Source organism: Mesoplodon densirostris, chromosome 5 (assembly GCF_025265405.1).
Source record: "Mesoplodon densirostris isolate mMesDen1 chromosome 5, mMesDen1 primary haplotype, whole genome shotgun sequence".
NCBI classification, from domain to species: Eukaryota; Metazoa; Chordata; class Mammalia; order Artiodactyla; family Ziphiidae; genus Mesoplodon; species Mesoplodon densirostris.
The window spans coordinates 106,894,864-106,914,330 of NC_082665.1; the positions used below are offsets into that span (position 1 = coordinate 106,894,864).

The 19,467-nt window shown below is 54.8% G+C and overlaps 1 long non-coding RNA gene across 1 annotated transcript; it reads right to left on the reverse strand.

Moving 5' to 3' along the window:
• Window positions 1-14,529: 14,529 nt before the first annotated feature.
• LOC132491399 (uncharacterized) lies at window positions 14,530-16,077 on the reverse strand. The gene is made up of 3 exons (XR_009532660.1): window positions 16,008-16,077; window positions 15,237-15,393; window positions 14,530-15,115 (listed from the first exon to the last, which is right to left on the reverse strand). It is a non-coding gene; the product is annotated as an uncharacterized LOC132491399 (long non-coding RNA).
• Between the last annotated feature and the right edge of the window lie 3,390 nt (window positions 16,078-19,467).

Genomic DNA, 19,467 nt, shown 5'->3' on the forward strand with positions numbered 1-19,467 from the left:
GTAAGCACCAGGGGCTGGAAGGAAGGGACCTGGGCGGGGAGTTCCATCAAAGAAGGTTGCCCCAGAAGGTGACTTGAATTAAGCTTTGGAGGCTGCTTGCAGTTAGCAAGAGGGGAGAAGGGAGCAGTATATGCAAAGGTCCTGCGCCAGGTAAGAGCAGGGCAGTCCAGGGGCACACAGGACATTCCAACTCAGGATGAGGAAGGAACAGGGTCATGGACAAATGACATTGACCAAGACTTCCCCTTTCCCATAATTCCTCCCCAGCTGGGCCTTCCACTTCTCACAGCCCAGAAGACTAGTCTTGGGCACCTGGTCCCAGCAGTTCTACAACTCTACTTGGGCACCCTCTCCATTGCTACTTCTGTAGCCCTCTGCTCTACCTGTTCCCTGCTGCGAGGCACATTTGTCTACAAGCGTTTCTGAGCACCTGATGCCTTCTATCCGCATTCTACAGAAGAGCTCAGAGAGGTGACATGGCTTGGCTGAGGTCACAGAGCCAGTCAATGGCAAAGCCAAGATCTGAATCAGACCTAACCTATCCACGATTCTGTGTTCTTCCCACTACAGGATAGCTTGGAAAAGAGCCTAAGGGAACCTAGAAGTGTTTCACCTGGGCCACTTCAGAGTGACACTCTCCCCCCCAGGAGGGGGCTCTGCACACATGGGCAAGGGCTGCCTCAGCTTTCCTTCTTCAGAGAAGGGAGGGGAGAGAGAGCAGGAGAGCTGGGCCCCCAGGTGCTGAAGGCCCTTGTCAGGAGTACAGTCCAGGAATGGTACAGGTTCCACCTTGGGGGAGGGGGCGTTCTGACAGGCAAGCAGCTCTGTCCCTCCACTTTGCCTCTCTGCCCTTCTCCGTTTCTCATTAATTATTCCTGTCTCATGGAGCAGGAATGAAAACAGACTTGGGCTCTGGCTGGAGGCCTGCTGTGACATCAGCCCCGAGGTGGCTGCCCTGACCCTGACTACTGGGGGCTGTGGAAGACCCCCTTCCCCGCTTTGTCGTGGCCTGATAGGGAGAAGGAGAAAGGCAGGAGACAACTCTCCCTGGACCCGTCTTCCTTCCCTGGGCATTGAACTTGGGGCACGAGAGAGAGGTGGCATTTGCCTGAGGGGACCAGGAAGGGAGTGTCTGCAGGAATGTGGGGGACACTGGAGCCTGCTTTCTCCAGACACCCTGCCACTCCTTCCCCTCAGCCACCCCCAGCACTGCTCCCAGGCATTGTTCTCCCACCATCCTCTCCACTTACTTTTGAAGCCACCTTTGAACTCTTCCCTTGTACTACCTTCCTCCCATCCTCACCTCCCTTGACCTTTCTGAGCCTCAGCTTCACAGTTAAGCTTCTTCTGGGACTTGGTACCTGGCCAACCTCTCTTCCTGGCTCCAGCCTCTTGGCTTTCACACCCAGATGCTGACCTTTTACCTCCGGTGACCTCCCTTTCATTTCTAATTGGCCTCCATTTAGTGCAACACATTGGGCTACACTGCAATCCTGGTTATCACTTAGCCATCTCCTCCAGATTGCAAGTCTGATACGCCAGGCTCCCACCACTTCCTCCTGTCTGCCTAGTTTCAAAATCTCTGGCCCCCAAACCCCTTTTTCTCCTCACCTGGGGGCCTTCTGAGGTGCACTTCTCTCCCTGCCCAACCTGGACTATTCCCACACCCAAACATTCCCACCATGATGTCTCTGAGCAATCCTTTTCTTGTTTTGCTAATTTTCAATAAAATTCCCTCTGCAGCAGCTGTGCAGACTTTTCTACACTACTCGAGCCCCCACTTGCACCTTCTTCCATTCTCACCTCCTGTTTTACTAAAAGAATGCATCCTCTCAACAATCACTTCCTGAGACTTCCTCTTTGCCAGGCATGGAGCCTCAGGCAATGTAGATAAGTGAGCTTCTCTCAAGAAGCCTCCAGTCCAGTGGAGGAGAAAGACAAGTGACAGGGTGATATAGGAATATTCCAGGTGTCACTGATGGATTTTGAAGAGGAGAGTGACATCATGAGCACACTGTTTTGGGAAGTGGAGTGATGCAGGTGTGGGATGGATTGGAGGACACTGAGATAGAGGCAGATAGGCAGGGGAGGAGGCCACAGTCTAGGTGAAGGGTAGTAAGGTCCTGGATGGAGATGGGGTGAGGAAGAGGTGCTGTAGAGAATGGTGAGGAGAAGACAGGATGTGAGGGATCTTGCAAAGGTAAGTAGCAACATGCTTAGTGACTGACTGGATGTGGGAGGGGAAATATAGTAGATGTCTGGGCCTGGGTGATTCCGAGGACTGGGCAATTGGGTGTCCTTTGGCACCATTTATGGATTCAGGAGTGCAGGAAGAAGAACAGGATGTGTGAAGGAGAACAGTAGGCTCAGTTTGAAGCTTTCAAGGAGAGATGCCCAGTAAGCCATTGAATATACCAATCTGGAGCTCAGGAGTGAGGTCTGAGCTGGAGTATCAGGCATAAGATGGAGTCCAGGGATGAAGTTCAGATAGTGGGTAGGACTGCCCAAGAGAGTTTATAGAGAAGAGAAGAGGCTGAGGTGGGTATGTGGGGAATGCCCCCCTCATTATTCCTAGGCATCCTTCATGCCTCTCTGAGAGCTCTTATCCCATGCATTATAAGTGTTCCTGTTTGTCTTCTCTGCCTGGATGTGTGCTCCTTGAAGGAGGCACCACGTCCTTATGAAGCATATTTCCCAGGAAGATGTACATGGGTCTGGCACAAGATAGAAACGCATTAATGCCTGAGGGATGGATGGATGATAATAGTAATGTGTTGAGGGCTTACTATTTGCCAGGCACCATTCTAAATGCTTTACGTTTAGTAATTCATTTAATCTTCGGGACAGCTCTACATTTCCAGCTCTCAGTGGAAATGTACTCTTGCCATTTCCATTTTACACGTGGGAAAACTTGGCTAAGAAAAGTTAAATAACTTGTCCAAGGTCACAGGACTAGTAAGTGGAAGAGCCAAGATTTGAATCCAGGTAGGCTAGCTCTAGAGTTGATGCTTTTTACTCCCACACTATTCTTCTTCTCAAATAAAATCTTAGAATAAGAACAACTACTCTGATTACCATTATTGAATGCTTACTGTGCCAGGCACTGTGCTAAGAACTTGATTAAGTTATTAAATTTATTTCTATATAAATGAGTTAACAGATAAATGTATTGATGGTTGGAGTAAAATATGTATGTATGTATGTATGTATGTATATATGAACAAGTGGATGAATGATGGATTAATGAATAAATGAGTAGATGAAAAAGTAAATCACAGGATGGATAGAGGGATAGATGGATAAATAAGTGAATGTCTGTATGAATAAATAGTTGAATAAATGGATGGCGGGTAGGTGAATGGATAGATGAATGGATATATGGATGGATGAATAGTAGGTGAATGAAAGAATAGGCAACTTGGTGTATGGATGAGAGAATGCATGGATGGATGGATGGATGGATGGATGAATATAAGAAGAGCTGGAAGAATAGGTGAATAGATGGTTGGGTAGAAGGATAGATGGAGGGATGGAAAGATGAATAGATACACAAGCATAGATGAGAAGATTTTTAGGCAGGTGAACGGGTGAATGGATGGATGAGTAGATAAATGAATGGGTGGATGGAAAGATGGATGAATGGTAGGATGAATGGATAAGACAATGGGTATATGGATGAAAGGATACATGAATGAACAGATAATTAGATGATTAGATGACTGGATGATTGGATGAATGGATGGTTGGATGGATGAGTGGATGTTTAGATGGTTGGCTGGATAAAGGAATGAATTCCTGTATTTAGGGCTATAAAAGAGAATAAGAAAACCCACAAATTATAGCCTCTATCCTTTTCCCTAGATAGATCTATGACTTCTCTTGGCCATTTCTTCCACATTGGTGTATGGAATCTGTCCTGTCTTACCCACCCCACACAAACCCACAACCAGACACCAAAGCTTGGTCCTAAACACCTCCCCACGCCCCAGTACAGAGACACCCTGGAACGGATTCCAGCAATCCTGATTCCTTTCCTGGTCTTCTGCCTTGATGGCCAGGGAAAGGCCCTTCCAAATAACCAGCCTAGGAAGAAGGTGAGTGGTAGAGGAGGGGCTCCTCCCTCTGTCCCCTGTGTGGTCTCTTTAATAGGCCTAACCCCAGAGCCCCAGGACACAAGCAGATGCTAGGGTTGGAAGGTTGTGATTAAAGTAGGAAACTAACAGGCGTCACAGAAGGTGTTAGGGGCACAGTGTTAAGGGGAGAGGGGTGTTCTCTGGGGCTGGCAGGACAGCCATATCTCTTCTCAGGTAGAGAAGGGGTTTTAGGAAATAGCGGTCAGGCAGACTAGAAGGAATGAGGCCTGGCTGAGTTAGAAGGCAGGATCCATCTCTGAAGGCATCCAATTATAAGTCCTTAGCTCTACCGCAGGGGAACTAATAGCATCCACCTCACATGGTCACTGAGAAAACGAAAAAAATGAAACAAGATGATGAAAAGAAAGTGTGTGGCACATAGTAGACCATTAACAAATGCTTTCAAGAGGTAATAAAGTGTGAAGGTTTCATTTTTTACTTGAGGGTAAGGGTAGATAGCTAAGGGTCTCTGCTCTGCGTCCATTTAGGAAGAAGTGTAGGTTTGGGAGGACAATGATATCATGGGTCTAGGGTCCCCATGGCCTCTGGGGACCAGCACAGCCTCACGGGAACCTCCTGGAGAAACCCTTCCCCTGCCTTCTGCCCCTTGGCAATCTCTAAGGCCTGGGCAGAAAGAAGTGGCATCGGGGTGCAGGTGGGACCGGGATCTAGCCGTGGAACCCCTGCGGAGGGAGGCCAGACCCACCTCACAGCCCCTGCTCCTGCCTCTCTGGGCCAGGCACCAGCAGGCAGGGCACCCCGCTCTGTGCTGAGCAAAAAAGGGTGGCTTGTTGTGGAGGATGAGTCATGGAGACCCTAGAATGGCCCTGGGAGAAAAGAGGGGTGGAGGGTTCCTCCTCTGATACAGGAATGGGCCTTCTCCCACAGTGTGTGAGCAGGTGGGGAGCATGTGGATTAGAGGAAGCCAGAAACTGGGATTTGTACCTTTTCCCTTTCCCACTGCTCTTACTTTTACCTCTCTTGTCTCATTTTATCTCTACCGTGTTGATATGTTTTCAGGTGGAAGAACAGAGGCTGGACATCTTGCCTTGGGTTTCACGGAGATCTCTAATATTGAATAGCTGGACTTTTGACTCTGCTGGGGGTACTTTCTCCTCCTAAACTGGGCTTGTACTGGGCTTGAACACAGAATGTATGAAGGGAGGAGAAGGGAATGACTATGTCTTGTACTAGACCTTTTTTTTTTTTAATGTATTTTCATCCCCACAGCAACCCTATGAGGTTATAAGGAACTCATTATTGCCCCATTTTACAGATAAGGAAACTGCCTTATCTGAAGGCACATGCCTACTGAAGGTTACAGCCTGTATTTGAACCCAGGGTATCTGACACTTGGCAAGAGTGGTGGTACCCCTTAGAGAGGGGGCCTTGAAGACAGCGACCCCACAAGGGTTGGGAGAGGAGGCAAGAAGCTCCAGCAGCACAGGGAGGACTGGGGTGCGTTTCTGTTTGACTCAGCACCAGAGCTCTGGCTTCACGTGCCGCTCTGTGCGGGGAGCCTAGTTCTGTGTGTGCAAAACGAAGTTGCTGGGGCTTCCCTGGTGGTGCAGTGGTTAAGAATCTGCCTGCCAATGCAGGGGACACGGGTTTGAGCCCTGGTGCGGGAAGATCCCACATGCCGTGGAGCAACTAAGCCCGTGCGCCACAACTACTGAGCCTGCGCTCTAGAGCCTGCGAGCCATAACTACTGAAGCCCATGCTCCGCAACAAGAGAAGCCACTGCAATGAGAAGCCCTCGCGCCGCAACGAAGAGTAGCCCCCGCTCGCTACAACTAGAGAAAGGCTGCGTGCAGCAACAAAGACCCAACACAGCCAAAAATAAATAAATAAATAAATAAATAAATAAAACGAAGTCGCTGAATCTGTGTCAACCCAGCTCCCACCCGAGGGCTCAGGAAATGACACACCTGAACTGCAGAACAGATTGTTGGACCCATCTCTAGGATCACCTCCCAGGAGAGGAGTTTGCAGATGGTGGCTCAGCAGTCCCTAATAGGGCAGAGGGCCAGGTGTCCTGGGCTGAAGAGTGCCCTCCAGGCTGACCCAGACCCAGCAGTGTGGGGTGGCGGACACTGGCCAGGGCTCAAGTCCTGCTGTGTGTTCTTAGACAAGTTACTAAATATCTCTGGGCTTCATACTCCTTTTTTGTAAACAAAGGTAGAAATTTTCTTCTGCCTACCTTCTGGGCATAGGGCCTGGAGGGAGAGACCTTCTACCCCGTGCGGGTCTGACTTTGGGTCAGAGCACAGTCTTAGGAAAGAGGTGGGGGAACGGATCTCTGCCTGGTCTTTCTGTCGGTAAGGAGTGTTAGGAGGCATGAGATAGCACCCCGGGGGCTGCCTGTAATTTTTTCACAAGTCTGGCTGTGCACAGGGACAGCTTCCTCTTGATACCCTTGCTGTGGTGTCTGAACACAGAGCTTTTCCTGCTCCAGGGGACTAAAGACTGTGTTGGAGGCAGGCGGGGGTGGCTAGTAGGATAGGGGTTTGCTCTGGTCTGGCAGCTAAACTCTACGGAGGGCAGGGCTGGGCTCTGGGCTCAGCTCTAGAACATCATCTGCTCCTGGCGCAGGTGGGGTGACTGAGGCCCCAGAAAGGACAGCCAGCAGAGCCCAGGCTCCCACATTCTCAGACCTGAGACAGAGGTCTGGGTGGCCAGCCCGCAGTGTGTCTCTTTTGGGGTCGCAAGTTGTGTGGAGGCCGGGAGTGCCTGGGGGGGTGGGGGTGGCCGATGTCACTTTGAGTGTCGGGGGTGGAGGGTCATCCCTTCTTCTTCCACACCAGCCTTGGCTAGGGCAGCAGCTCAGGCAGAAGGCAGGCTGGGGGAGGGGAGGGCAGAGCTTTGCAAAGGAGGAGGGAATTCTGGTTGGAAATCATTCAAATGAGGCTATGAAACCAGAACCCTGTCTCAGAACAAATTGGCCAGATTTGGCCTGAGGGGAAGGGGGGTTACTAGGGGAGTGGAGGAGGTTGGGCCCTGGCTGAGGGGGGAGGGGCTGGACAGGACTCCCACGTGTGTTCCCAGGAGGAGCCCAGGCCTGGGCTGTCACAGGTAGAACGGGGCAGCCATCCCCTGGGCTGCCTGCTGTGCTACAGGAGGGAGAAGCCAGGTGCCCAGGCACCCATGTGCCCTTCCTGAAGGGGACGGGGCTAGGCCATCGTTGGCTCCCTAGGACTGCCCAGCTGTGACCCTGCCACACCCCTCCCCCTGTCTCTGTTCCTGTTCTACTTCTGAAGCAGCGGAGCCCCTGTGACTCCCCATCTTACCAAGTATTCATTCAAAATTTCCGTTTCCCTTTTAAGTCTCTGGCTCTGTACTAAGCCTGAGGGTACAAGGATGAACTTGGCTGAGGGCCCTCAGCGGACTGGGGAGGAGTCGATTGCCAAGGCTTTGAGGTGTGACTTGAAGATGGATCCTCATTCCCTGTCCTAGCTGCGGAGGTGTCTTGGGGGTGGCCCTCACGGGGCAGAGCTGCTCTGGGCAGCCTGGGGAGGGCCTCTCCTCCCCAGTCAGAGCCAGGACTAGGCCTTGCTCTGAGATAAGGGGAGGAGTGAGCAATGGGGGGTTCACTGTGGGGCCAGGCAGGGGCACACACAGCAGAGGAAAACCAAGGCCTTCAGAGACTCATCAAAGGAGCTGCTGTGTGAAAGAGGCAACCTTGAAGGGGTCGCCGCTGGGTTCACACCGCCTGGAGAGGCATTAAGGCCTCGTCTGATGGGGGTGGGGTGGGGGAGCGGCTAGGGGACTGGCTAAGGGAGGGAGTGGCCAGCGGGACATCAGGTCGCCTGCTCCTCCAGCGCCAGCTTCCTGTCCTGCTGGCCAGCTGTGGGCGGAGCTTCAGGGAGCACTTTTCCTTTTTTTTTTTTTTTAACATATTTATTTTTGGCTGCCTTGGGTCTTCGTTGCTGCGCATGGGCTTTCTCTAGTTGTGGCGAGCGGGGGCTGCTCTTCGTTGCGGTGCGCGGGCTTCTTATTGCAATGGCTTCTCTTGTTGCGGAGCACGGGCTCTAGGCGCGTGGGCTTCAGTAGTTGTGGCTCGCGGGCTCTAGGGCGCAGGCTCAGTAGTTGTGGTGCGCGGGCTTAGTTGCTCTGCGGCATGCGGGGTCTTCCCGGACCAGGGCTTGAACCCGTGTCCCCTGCATTGGCAGGAAGATTCTTAACCACTGCGCCACCAGGGAAGCCCGAAGAAGTACTTTTCTAGGGAGAAGTTCTGTCAGTCTTCCTGTCGTGGTCTGGGTGTCTGGACCCCTTCTCCAGCAGGAAACAATGTTCCTCAGCCACCCCACTCCCATACCTCCTGGCCTAGATTCAAGGGCCAGAATCAAGTCTGGGATCGGGATGGAAGGAGGACGCAGACCCAGGCCACGACTCCAGCCCCCTTTCGGCCCTGACCCTCCCCTACCCTGATCCCCGCCCTGGGCTCTGCCTGCTGGCTGCTCCTCTGACACTATCCCCATCGTGCAGGCTTCTGCCTTTGTCATACCTTTTGTCCTATATCTCCTTCCTCCTTGTGACTCAAGTCCCACCCTGTGAAGAGGAAACCAGAGACTGATCGGGACCCCCCTTCCCACTCCTACCTGAGCCCACTAACCTTCTGGAGACCTTGCTCCCCACCCACCTCCAGTGTGGGTGTGTCGGACGCCTCTCTCTGCCCTGCCTGCCCCCTCCCAGAGCCAACAGAGGCCCCCAGACTCCTTTCTGCTTTGCCCTCCCTGCCTGCCCCTTCCCAGAGCCAACAGAGGCCCCCAGACTCCTTTCTGCTTTGCCCTCAGTGTAGATTCCCAGGGTCTTCACGGACCTGCCCCATCAGAGTGCAGGACGTGTTCACCACTCTTGACACGCGCCACCCGACCTCAGCGAGCTCTCAGAATTCTGTTTCCCCCCAGCCCAGTGTGGACTTCCAGAGTCCTCCTCTGTGTACTCCCCAGTGGGAGCCCTTGAAGAAAGGCACTTCTGAGGGAATGAAGGGGGGCGGGGGGCAGCCACGGCTCAGGATGGGAGGGGCCTCGGCTTCTGACCCCTCCTTGGGGACCTGGCTGGGCCCAGACCTCTCTTCTCGACTCCCCCTCTCAACTGAGGGGGCCCATGCAGCGGCGGTGTGCGAGCTAGAGGGGGATGGGAGGGGCAGGGGAGGTAGGGGAACCGGTCTTGTGTTGTTCTTGGCCTGGAGCCCCCAGCCCCAGGGAAATCCTGACTCTGTGGAAAACTGAGCAGGCAGTCGGGCGGGTGGGGGGCGGGGAGGAGTTGGAAGAGGAAGAGGAGGAGAAGGGGGAGGAGGACCAAGGGCTCAGGGTGAGGGGAGGGTAGGGGCTCGTCTCATAAATCAATCCCACCAGCTCTCAGGCCTGACAAAAACCAGAGACCCAGGGTCCCTTGGGGGCTGGGGCCAGGGAGGGGGGAGCAAGCCATCCGCCGGGGTGGATGGTGGGGGAGGAAAGGCTGAAATGAGGGGCAGTATCCTGCTCAGAGGGCCCTGCCTCAAGACCCCCCCAAACAACAGGTGTGTGTGTGCGGGGGGGTGGTCTAAGAAAACGACTTACAACCACAGAAGCTGAACCAGGGTGGATGTGACAGATTGATGGGGGCGGGAGTTTCCCTCTGGTCAGCAGTTCAGAACACTTTTATTGCCCTGAAGACTGGCCTGGTTCAACTCCTGAGGAGCTGTGTGATCGCAGACAAGTGTTTCACCCCTCCAGGCCCCTCAGTCTCCGCAGATGTGAGAGGGTGTGTGTTGGGCATGGCAAGGGGTCTGGCAACCCCTGATACTACGCTCCGGCCCTTCTCGGCACTGTAGAGCAGAGGAAAGAATACTGCCCTAGAGCTGTCAGGACAACAGTTAAGAGTCAAGGTTCTGCTGTTTAATAACCGGCCTTGGGCTGGACACAACCTCTCAGATCCTCAGTCTCTGTATCTATCAAATGGGCACAATAATGCTCCCTGGCAGGGCTGTTATGCCAGTGAGTGAGACAACATATGTTAAGTGCTTGGCATGGCAGATTCGTAGTTAAAGGTCGTTGTTTATTTTGTGTCCACCTCTTGGGTGTCTGCAAGTCTTAGCCTTCCAAGGATCGCCTCTTCCCTTTAATGCTCAAATATTCATAACAATCGAGTGACCCCAGCTCCCAAACCAGCAACACAGGACACCCTCACAACCCAACCCGTCAGTATTTCCAAGGACTCCTGAGATGTCTGTGCTTCTCCTCCCCGCTGCTGCGGTGGTTGTTGTCTTCCTGAATCGTTGCCCCACTCAGGACACAGGAACTCTGGGCTGTGCCTCGTGGGCCATCAACCAAGGTCTAGGCTGTGGCAGGAGGATGCCGCCAGCACAGTGCAGCCAAGCACGTTCACTTGAACATCAGCCGCTGCTGTCCTAACCCCTACTCTTGCTGGCCCCTGGCCTCTTCCTGCAAAGGTCCAACAGCACCATTTTCTCAGCCCTTCCCCTCCAGGTACTCCTCCCAACGTCCCGTTCCTGCCCCTTACTCCATCCCCCTTCAGGTTCCTGTGGCTATTGACAGAGCCCCTGAGGACCTCTTTTGGGCTGCCCTCCAGTCCCTGCTGGGCCTGGGCCTCACTCGGTTCCACCAGATCCCCATTATGATACATGGAGACATTTCAACCAGCAGAAGGGCCGACTTTTGAGGTATTGTATGTGCCTCTGTGAGAATGCTGAGGGGCAGCAGTGTGTTTATTTCCTAGAAAATAAGATTTTCTTTGCAAATTGATTATATGATTATTATATGATTATTTTCCAGGAAAATAACCTTGACCAACCCACCTTCTGCTCTCAGCTCCCCTCCCCACTCCCAGGCTTACCTTCCTCTCCAGGCGGCAGGGCCCTTTCTTCAAGGGGAACCCGTAGAGTGTGTAGGGAGTGGGGAAGCAACGGCCCAGGCCACTCCAGGTCCCTACTCTGGAGTCTGAACAGACCCGCTGGGCTGGGCCAAGCCCAGGGCTCAGCCTGGGAAGAATTGGGACGGGCGGGGGTTCCCCTTTCCCAGGAGGCCCTGCTTTCCTCTGGGATTTCATACCCTGCTTCAGCCCCAAGGGTCTGTTCCCCAAGATGAGGAGGACAATGGAATCAGAGGCCTAAGAAGGCCTAGACTTTGCTGGGTGGCTCTTGTGGGGACCAAGCCTCTGTTGTCTGAAGGTGTGGGCTCCCCATGGCGAAGGAAGCGTGAGAAGCCTGGAGGCGAGGGGATGGTTTACAGGCTCTCAGAGAGAACCTTTACAAATCTGTCTTCTCCACTGGAGGATGGGGCCAGTACACGCACACTGTGGGAGCACTTTGGCCTTCTGAGCCCAGTGCTCTTGCGAGGCCTCATCTTCACTTGGGTCACCCCAGGGCTGTGAGGAGTCCAGCCAGGTCAGCTGGGAATGTCTAGAGAGACCACTTCTCAGACAGCAGGGTCCGCACTCTGCAACCTCCATGACCAGCGGGCAACCAGCCTCTGCTTGACCACGGATGGGGCACTCACTGCCTCACAGGACAACCCCTTCTAAGTTGGGTAGTTGAGATGATTGAAAAGTTAGAAATGGAGAATCCAACAAACCTTCATTGCTGGTCTCTCTGTGGAAGTGAAGAGGGGTTGGGGAGCACAGCTGTGGATTCTCCATGAGGGAGGGAGATAAGGCAGGCTGCCTGTTTAGGGTGAGGCCCAGATCCTGGGGAAAAGGCTTAGGCCTGGGAAGTAAGGGACAGACAGGGCTTGAGTCTTTGCTCTGCCAGTAACTAACTATATGGCCTTGAGGGAGTCCCTCTGTTTCCTGGGCCTCAGTTTCCATCACTGTAAACCCTATGGGCTGGGCCCGGGGACTTCTAAGGGCTCTGCCCCTGGCCACGGATGCTCTTCCATGAGTCTATGAATAGCTGGCAAAGAGGGATCAGGTCTTGGTCCATGGGGGCTGGGCTGGCACAAGATGCTCAGAGAATGGGCCTTGTGTGGGACGGGACAAGGTTCCCTTTCATTTCGTGAGGCCTCTGGCAGCAGCCCAGGCCCCACAGACTCTCCCTCCCGCCAAGGTCAACCTGACCCTGACCTGGGGGGCACAACTGCCTGGGGCAATTGAGGTCAGAAGCTGGTGACTTGGGAGAAGGAGCCCAGTGCAGAGGTTCAGATTCCTGTCTTCTGGCTGAGGTGAAGGTCTGAGCAACTGTAGTTTTGTGTGTCTAGAGTTCTGACAGTGACCCATTCCACCCCCACTGCAGTCTTGGTGGTGCCTGTAAAGACCTCTACCGGCCTTGGCATCAGACAAGCTTGGTGTGGAATCCAGATCTACCCTTACTAGCCCAGTGACCTTAGGCAAGTCACTGCCCCTCCTCATCTAGAAGTTTGGGCCTCAAATTCTACCTTGCACAGTTGCTGGGGAGATAAGGCACAAGAGCAAGCATCATGCCCATCCATGGAGTGTGGCTGTGATTACCATTACCAGAGGCCTAGCTAAGCAGGGAAGGTGACAAGGAACCAGGAACAGGCTGGACTCTCATCCTGCTATCTCAGCCCTCTGTCTCATGGTCTGTTTGTCCATCAGGGCATTGGGGGCTTCCAATTCTCAGGCCCTACAATCTGCACAATTTAAAGGAGTCAAAACAAACCCTTCACTCTATTTATGCCGAGAGGGAACAAGCTCCTGGCCGGGCCTAATGGATTCCAGGTGTGCCCTGTGCCCTGCAGCCGCTGAAGCAGCTGCGGTGGCTTTGGCTGTGACTCTGCCCCACTGACTGGGAGCGCTCAACTGGGCCAGACCTTTCCAGCCTGGCCCTCCAGCCTGTGAAGAGTATAGAGTTGGGCCAGGCCCTACCCAGTACGGTGGGACAGTCTGCCTTGTGCTCAGAGAGCCTGGGGGTCAGAGCCAGGAGGTGCCGTCCCCTGCAGCATACATGGACCTCTTCCAGACTGCCTCCCCACCCCTCCCCAGCTACCCCAGTCAATGCTGAGCACCCACTGTGTGTCCTGCCTTGACCTCAAGAGGTTCTGGGGTGGCTGAGATGATTTTCACAGACCTCTAAAGCTCCTTCTCACAGGAGGTCGACCATGGGAGTGACCTCCCAGAGAGGCTCAGGGAACCAGGTGGGAGCCCAGGGGGCATGAGTGAGGTTTCTTTCATTACCATTATATATTAATTATCATGTTATACAATCAGAGTGACAGCTGCCATTTATTAATGGCGAACCATGGGGCCAGGCACTATATTCAGTGCTTTCCATGCATGAGCTCATTAAATCTTCACAGCCATACATGGCTAGGCTCTTGCTCTCTCCAAGAACAGAGAGGGGACAGGAGGCTCAAGGGTCCCAAGAGCCTCGCCTGAGGTCAAAAGGTCAGGAACCGGCTGAAGTGGGGTCTGAGGCCAAGGCTGTCTGACCTCAACGCAGGGCCTGTCCAGCTCTACTGCACTTTACACAGACCCTTCCCTAAAGAGTCAGGGAGAGTGCCAGAGTGCACACTGTGCACTGTGTGAGTGTGTACCGGAGGACCTGGTTAGAAGGCAGAGCAGGGAGGGATTTCTCCCTGGAGCGATGCCAGAGGCTCATACTCCCATCAGCTGGGCACACTCTCCCCTCCTCCAGACCCAGCCCACCCATGCTCCCAGCTTCCTTACCACCTCTGGACTGGGCATCCCCTCAGTTCTGAGCGGGGTGGCAGAGGGGGCTGTCGGCATCGGGGCCACCATCTAATCATTCCACTACCACCCATATCAGCTGGGCCCTCAGGGACAGACTGGGTGGTCACTGCTGGGGGAGGACTGGAGACCCACCCTAGAATTGCAGGTGATGTGTGGGCATGATTGCCTTAGTCCTCCTGTTTGGGCAATTATTAGTAATAATCATTTTTAGTCTCTATTGTCTCAATAATCATCCCATACATACAGACCTCTTGTTGTTATAACTTCTCAAAACACCCCATACTTTCCTTCCTAACACCAATTTGTAATTATAAGTTGATTTACATATCTGTTTGGCTAATTCTGCCTTCCCGCTAGACTGCAAGCTCCAAAAAGGCAGTCTGCTTTCTGCTGTACCCCCAGTGCCCGGCACGGTGTTGACACATAGTCCTTACTTAACAAATTTTTGTTGAATGTATTTATGGATGAATGAGTGAAATGGAGTCAGTGGGAAGCAAAGAAGAGGTGGGGTAGGGCCACGGAAGGAGGCTGGGAAGGGGGAGAGGTATGAGGATGAAGCTTTTGGAGTCTATGCAGCTGAGCGGGATAGCACTGATGGTGCCCCCTGAGAAGCCACGTGTGGCTCTGGGATGGGGCAGCTAAGCTCTAGGGCCTCTTCATCTGCCTGGACCTGAACTGTGGCCTGCCACCCCTCCCCCTCCCCCCCTCTACCCCCACCCCCTTCCCCAGCAGGAAATTAGAGGGAACCTGTGGATTAAAGCCTCTCTTGCCTCTCCAGACCCTCACAACCCAGAAGGGCCACCAGCCAATTGTTTTCTCCCTCCCACTGACATTCAAAAGGGAATTCTCGAAGGACCTCAGTATTTGGGCCACTCAAGGAGGCCATGGAGAGCCAATCTAGACTTATATTGCAGGAAGGGACTTTTCCCAGCCTGTGTCCCCTTCCTTTTGTGTCTCTAGAGCTGTTGAGCTCAAGACACCCTCTCCATCCCTCAATCCCCACTCCTTTGCCCCAATATTCTGGGTGTGTGGAAAGGGAAGTTGTTAGGAGGATCTGGGGTCAAAATCAGCTCTAGCAAGTTCTAGATGGGAGACCTTGGGCACCCTTAGCTTCTACAAGTCTCAGTTTCCTCATCCCTAGAATGGAGATGATAATCTCCACCTTGTAGCGTTGCTGAAGAGCTAAACAACATCGTGTGTGCAGGGCGATTCCAGTGTGGGACACCAAGTAGGCACTCAGCAAAGGGCATTCCTGGGCTCGCATTCCTGCTCTGCCACCAACTAGCCGTGTGATCTTGGGGAGGACACATCACCTCTCTGGGGCTCAGCTTCATCTGTCAAAGAAGAGCATTGGATCAGATCATCCGAAGGCCCCTTCCAGCTCTGACTTGCTGGGTTCTCTTCTGAGCAGGGAGCCCCACCCCTGGGGCAGGGGCAACAGGAGCACTCTTTCACCTTAGATTCAAGTCAGGCTTGCCGGGCCCCATCCTGCACATTTAGCCTGTAGCTGTTGACACACTGGCCGCGCCTCCGACACCGGGCTGTTCCCCGACCCTACCCCACCTGCCAGGGCCACAGGTGGGTGGCTCTGTTCTTGCGGGACTGCAGGAGCCTGGGAGGACAGAGGAAGAGGATGGGAGAGAAGAGGGAAGGGTAGAGGGGCTGGAGGAGAGTAGTGAGGGCTAAGGGCAGGGCAGGGCCTCGAACCCTGTGGAATTATTTCCAGCCCTTCCGCTTTCTAGCGGTGTGTGTCCTTGGGCAAGTGGCTTTGACGTCTCAGAAGCTTTCCTTATTTATGAACTAATAATAATAACAATTTTTGGATTGCTGTGAAGATTAAATGAAGAATATATGTCAAGTGTCTGGCATTCTGGAGTTTTGTTCTCCGGAGGCGGGAGGAACATGCATCCTTCCCTCAGTCCCCGGGGAGGGGAAGTTCCACGAAGGCACCGTGGGGACGCTGGGGCGACTCGCCCGCGGGCTTGCGCACCTCACGCGGCAGCCGGAGCGCCCTCCCCCGCGGCTGGCAGCCTGGCTTCCTAGGCCGGGGAGCCCCGCCCACGGCGCACGGGGGAGGCTGCGGCCCGAGCCAGCCTCCCGCCCCCACCCGCACCGCCTCTGCCTCCGCGCTAGCGTCTTTGATCTGCAACCTTCTGGGGGATTAAGAGCCTGAGAGACCCTCTCCCCGGGGTCCCCCGCTCCCCGCCGCCCTCCCTCCGGGCTGACCTCCCAGTCGGCGGCCCGGGCTGGGGGCTGGCTCCTCCGCCGGTGGTCCCCGCTCCTGCCCGCCGCGCCTCCGGGCAGGCCACTGGGATTACAGGGGCAGCGGCCGCGGCGGGCAGCTTCCGGGAGTCCCGGGGGCTGGGGCCCGGGGGGGGGGGCGGGACGAGGGGAGTGGGCTGGGGGTGGGGTGGGTGCGGGCCCGGTCGCCTCCCGGCCATTTTGGCTGGGGAATCTGTGTAAAGTGTCTAAAAAGAAAAACTCTCCGGAGGAGGACGTAACCTTTTCTTAACATCTGGGGCTCAATTAGCTAATGACAGCAAAGCCTTCTCCGGTGTCGCTGACCCTTGGGCAGCAGCCCCGCTCCCCCACCCCCGCTATTTATACAGCTGCGGCCCCTCGCTGGGACGCGGGGCAGGGGGCTTGGCTGGGTTATCTCGGCGGAGATCCGCCGCCCACTCCAAAAAAGAGAGAAAAGGCTTAGCACACTGTCCCAGCCACCGGCCCCGCAGCCCTCCTCGTCGCCGCTGTCTCCCCTCCCTCTCCCCGCTCTCGGCGCTGCCTCCGCCTTCCTCCCCGTGGCCTTCTCGGCTCTCCCTCTCGTCCCCTCACACCTTCTTCTCTCCTTCCCTTCTCCTCCTGCCCTCTTCTCTTTTCTTGTTGCCTCTCCCTTTCTCCTCTTTCTCTGCTTTCTCCCCTTTGTCTCCACTCTCTGCTTTGCCTTTTCTGCCCACCTTTCTCACTCCTCCACTCTTTCACCCTCTGCGCTGTCTCTTCCCTTTCGTGTCCACCATCCCCTTGCCTGGTTGTCTGTCTCTCTTTTCTCCCCTCTTTCTCTGTCTTTTCTCTCTCTCCCCAGCGGCTTCCCCTCTCTTTCTAACTCTGAATAGCTCCCTTGTTCCCCTCTGGGTTCCTGTCTCTCCCTCTTATTATAGTGCTTCCTCCCCACCTTTGTCTGTCCCTGTCTCAATCTCTGAATGCCTCTCTGTCTGTCCTCCCAGAGGTGCGTCCTGCCCTGGCTGCGAGGCAGATACCCCCAAGGGAGGCAGGCCTAGTGCTGGGCCACCTCTGGGCCAAGCATCCTTCCCACTGCAGAGCTGGGCAGGCCTGGGGCTGAGCGCTTGAAGACCTACCCGGATCCCCAGTGTGGGAAGTGCGGGAGGACTGTGTTTAAGGCACCACCTCTTCGTGGTTAGAGCCAGAGGGGGTCCCTAGTGGCTTCTCAAGATGCCCTGCCACTCCAGCTCCTGGAATCTCACCTTCCCTGACACTTGCTCACTGCCACCCCACCCCAAACCCCTGCTTGGTATTTTGAATCCAGATACAAGTGCAGACACACGCTTTCCTCTTCATCTTTCTTCAGCGCAGTTAAAACAGGCAGGAATCTTTTTTAAAAAATTCACCAATACTAAGAAAAAAAGTGCAGAAACTATAAATAGCACAAAATAGTCCCGTCCAGAGGCAGTGTAGGGTAGCAAAGAAGAAAACAGGATTTGGAATTAGAGAAGCTGGGTTCAACTTGGAACTCCATTATTTAAACAATTCTGTAATCCTGGGGGCATCACTTGAGCCTCAGTTCCCTCACCTGTAAAATGGGGATAATAATAGTTATTAAACAATAATGAAATTCATTGCCTATAAGCCTGCCTATAGTAAGTGCAAGGCAAAGTTCTTTCCGTTAGGACATTTGCTTTTTATTTTCCTGGAGAAAATCTTGCAGTCTGTTTTTCCAGGAGAGCGCCATTATCCAGAATTCTGCTTCTACCTCTTCCTCTTCCAAATATACCTGAAACTCTCGCACCCCTTGGAGACTCCTCTATATGAGTGAAGACTTCAGATTCATTTCACCGAAAAGCTCAGGTGGATAACGTTCGCAAACAATGGGGGTGGGCGGAGTTCCCAGAGTTCCTGAAGCCCTAGGGTTGATGCCGCGTAGGACCCTCGGCTTACTGCGTCCTGGGCACTGCGGCGGGTGCTTCGCATACAGGATCATGAATCCCCACGAGAACCAGCAGAGAAGGGTACTGTTACCCCTTTTTACATCCGGGAAAACGGAGAAGCAGTTGTCCAAGTACCACTGCTATCTCGGAGCAAAAACTAGACTGGACCCCAGGGGTCTCGCCTCTAGAGCCCAGGAGCGGGGGGGTGTCTCCCGACCGGTAAGAGGTATGAGAGGGAGAGGTGCGGGGACACTTTGGGCAGCCCGAGCGGGGCAGAGGAGGGGCACAGCTGGCACTCGTTCTGGGAGGCATTGGTAGGTGGGCTCCACTCTCCGACCCGGAGCCGGCCGACCCTGTGTGCAGGCGGTGGGGTGGGGGGACGCAGGGGGGGGGTGCTGAGCCCTGGCCGCCGCCGCTGCGCCCGCGCCGCCCCCAGGACTGGCTCCCAGTGCGCCCGGCTCGCTGCCGGCACCGGATGGAGAGTCCTGAGAAGGCTTAATTTGCAGGAAGACATTCTCATCAGATCTCGTCTCCGGCAGCGGACCGCTGCTGCCGGGGGTCGGACTGGGCTCCTCCCAGCACCCCTCCCCCGGGCCCTGGCCGGGCGCGAAACAGAGATGGTGGCAGCAGTAACTGGAGCCCCGGCGCCGGGGCGACCGCGAGGGGCCGAGGCCTTTGAGAGCTTGACTGCCTCTTGCCAAGGTCAATCAGGCCCTCCCACGCTTGGGAGCCGTGCGCTTGGCGGCGAGGGGCGAAGGGCTAGAGGTGGGGGGCCCGAGCGGGCCGGCCAGGGTAGGGCAGGGGCCCGGCCTCTGCGGACGCTTCCCTCCCCCTTTCCGGGCAGGTGCTCGGGGTTCCCGGGCCCGGGGGAGGATGGTGTGGAGGTGCGCGGGCCAGAGGCTGGGACCCACGCAGCGGGGTCTGACCCACCCTGGCGAAAATGGAGACTAATTAGGGACGTTTTAATTCAAATATGCACCTGGCTGAGGGCGGAGAAAGGGTGTAGAGTAGAAGGGAAGAAGTTCCGGAGAGAGGAAAGTTCCGGAAGCACTGATTCCATGATAAAGGCTACAGGGCTCTACTCACCCGCTGTGTGGCCTTGGGGAAGTTACTTGACGATGTTGTTGGGCTTCAGTTTTCTACTCTGAAAAAGGGGGAACAAGGGTCAAATTTATTACCAAGCTGGGTCACTCTGTCAGCAACAGGTTGGAAGTCCAGCCCTCAGGTTGCTGTCGGAGGGTGGAGAGGGGACGGGCTGCAGGAGGTGTGAGGTGCGTGTCAGAGGGCAGAATCCTGGGCGTTGCAGAGCATCTGCAGTCGCAAAAACCAGGAGCACGTTTCCAAGGACCTGTGGCTAACTGTCCCCACTGTTGACCAGAAGTCAAAGTGAGGGACCCGGGGAAGGAGACTGAGCAAAGGTCCCGGATTGATGGCAGGAGGGTCAGAAGGAGGCGGCTCCGTGGTAAAAAGAAGATGGGAGATGGGGTGGGAAGCAGGGAGGAGAAGTGGGTGTTTTATGGTGGGAC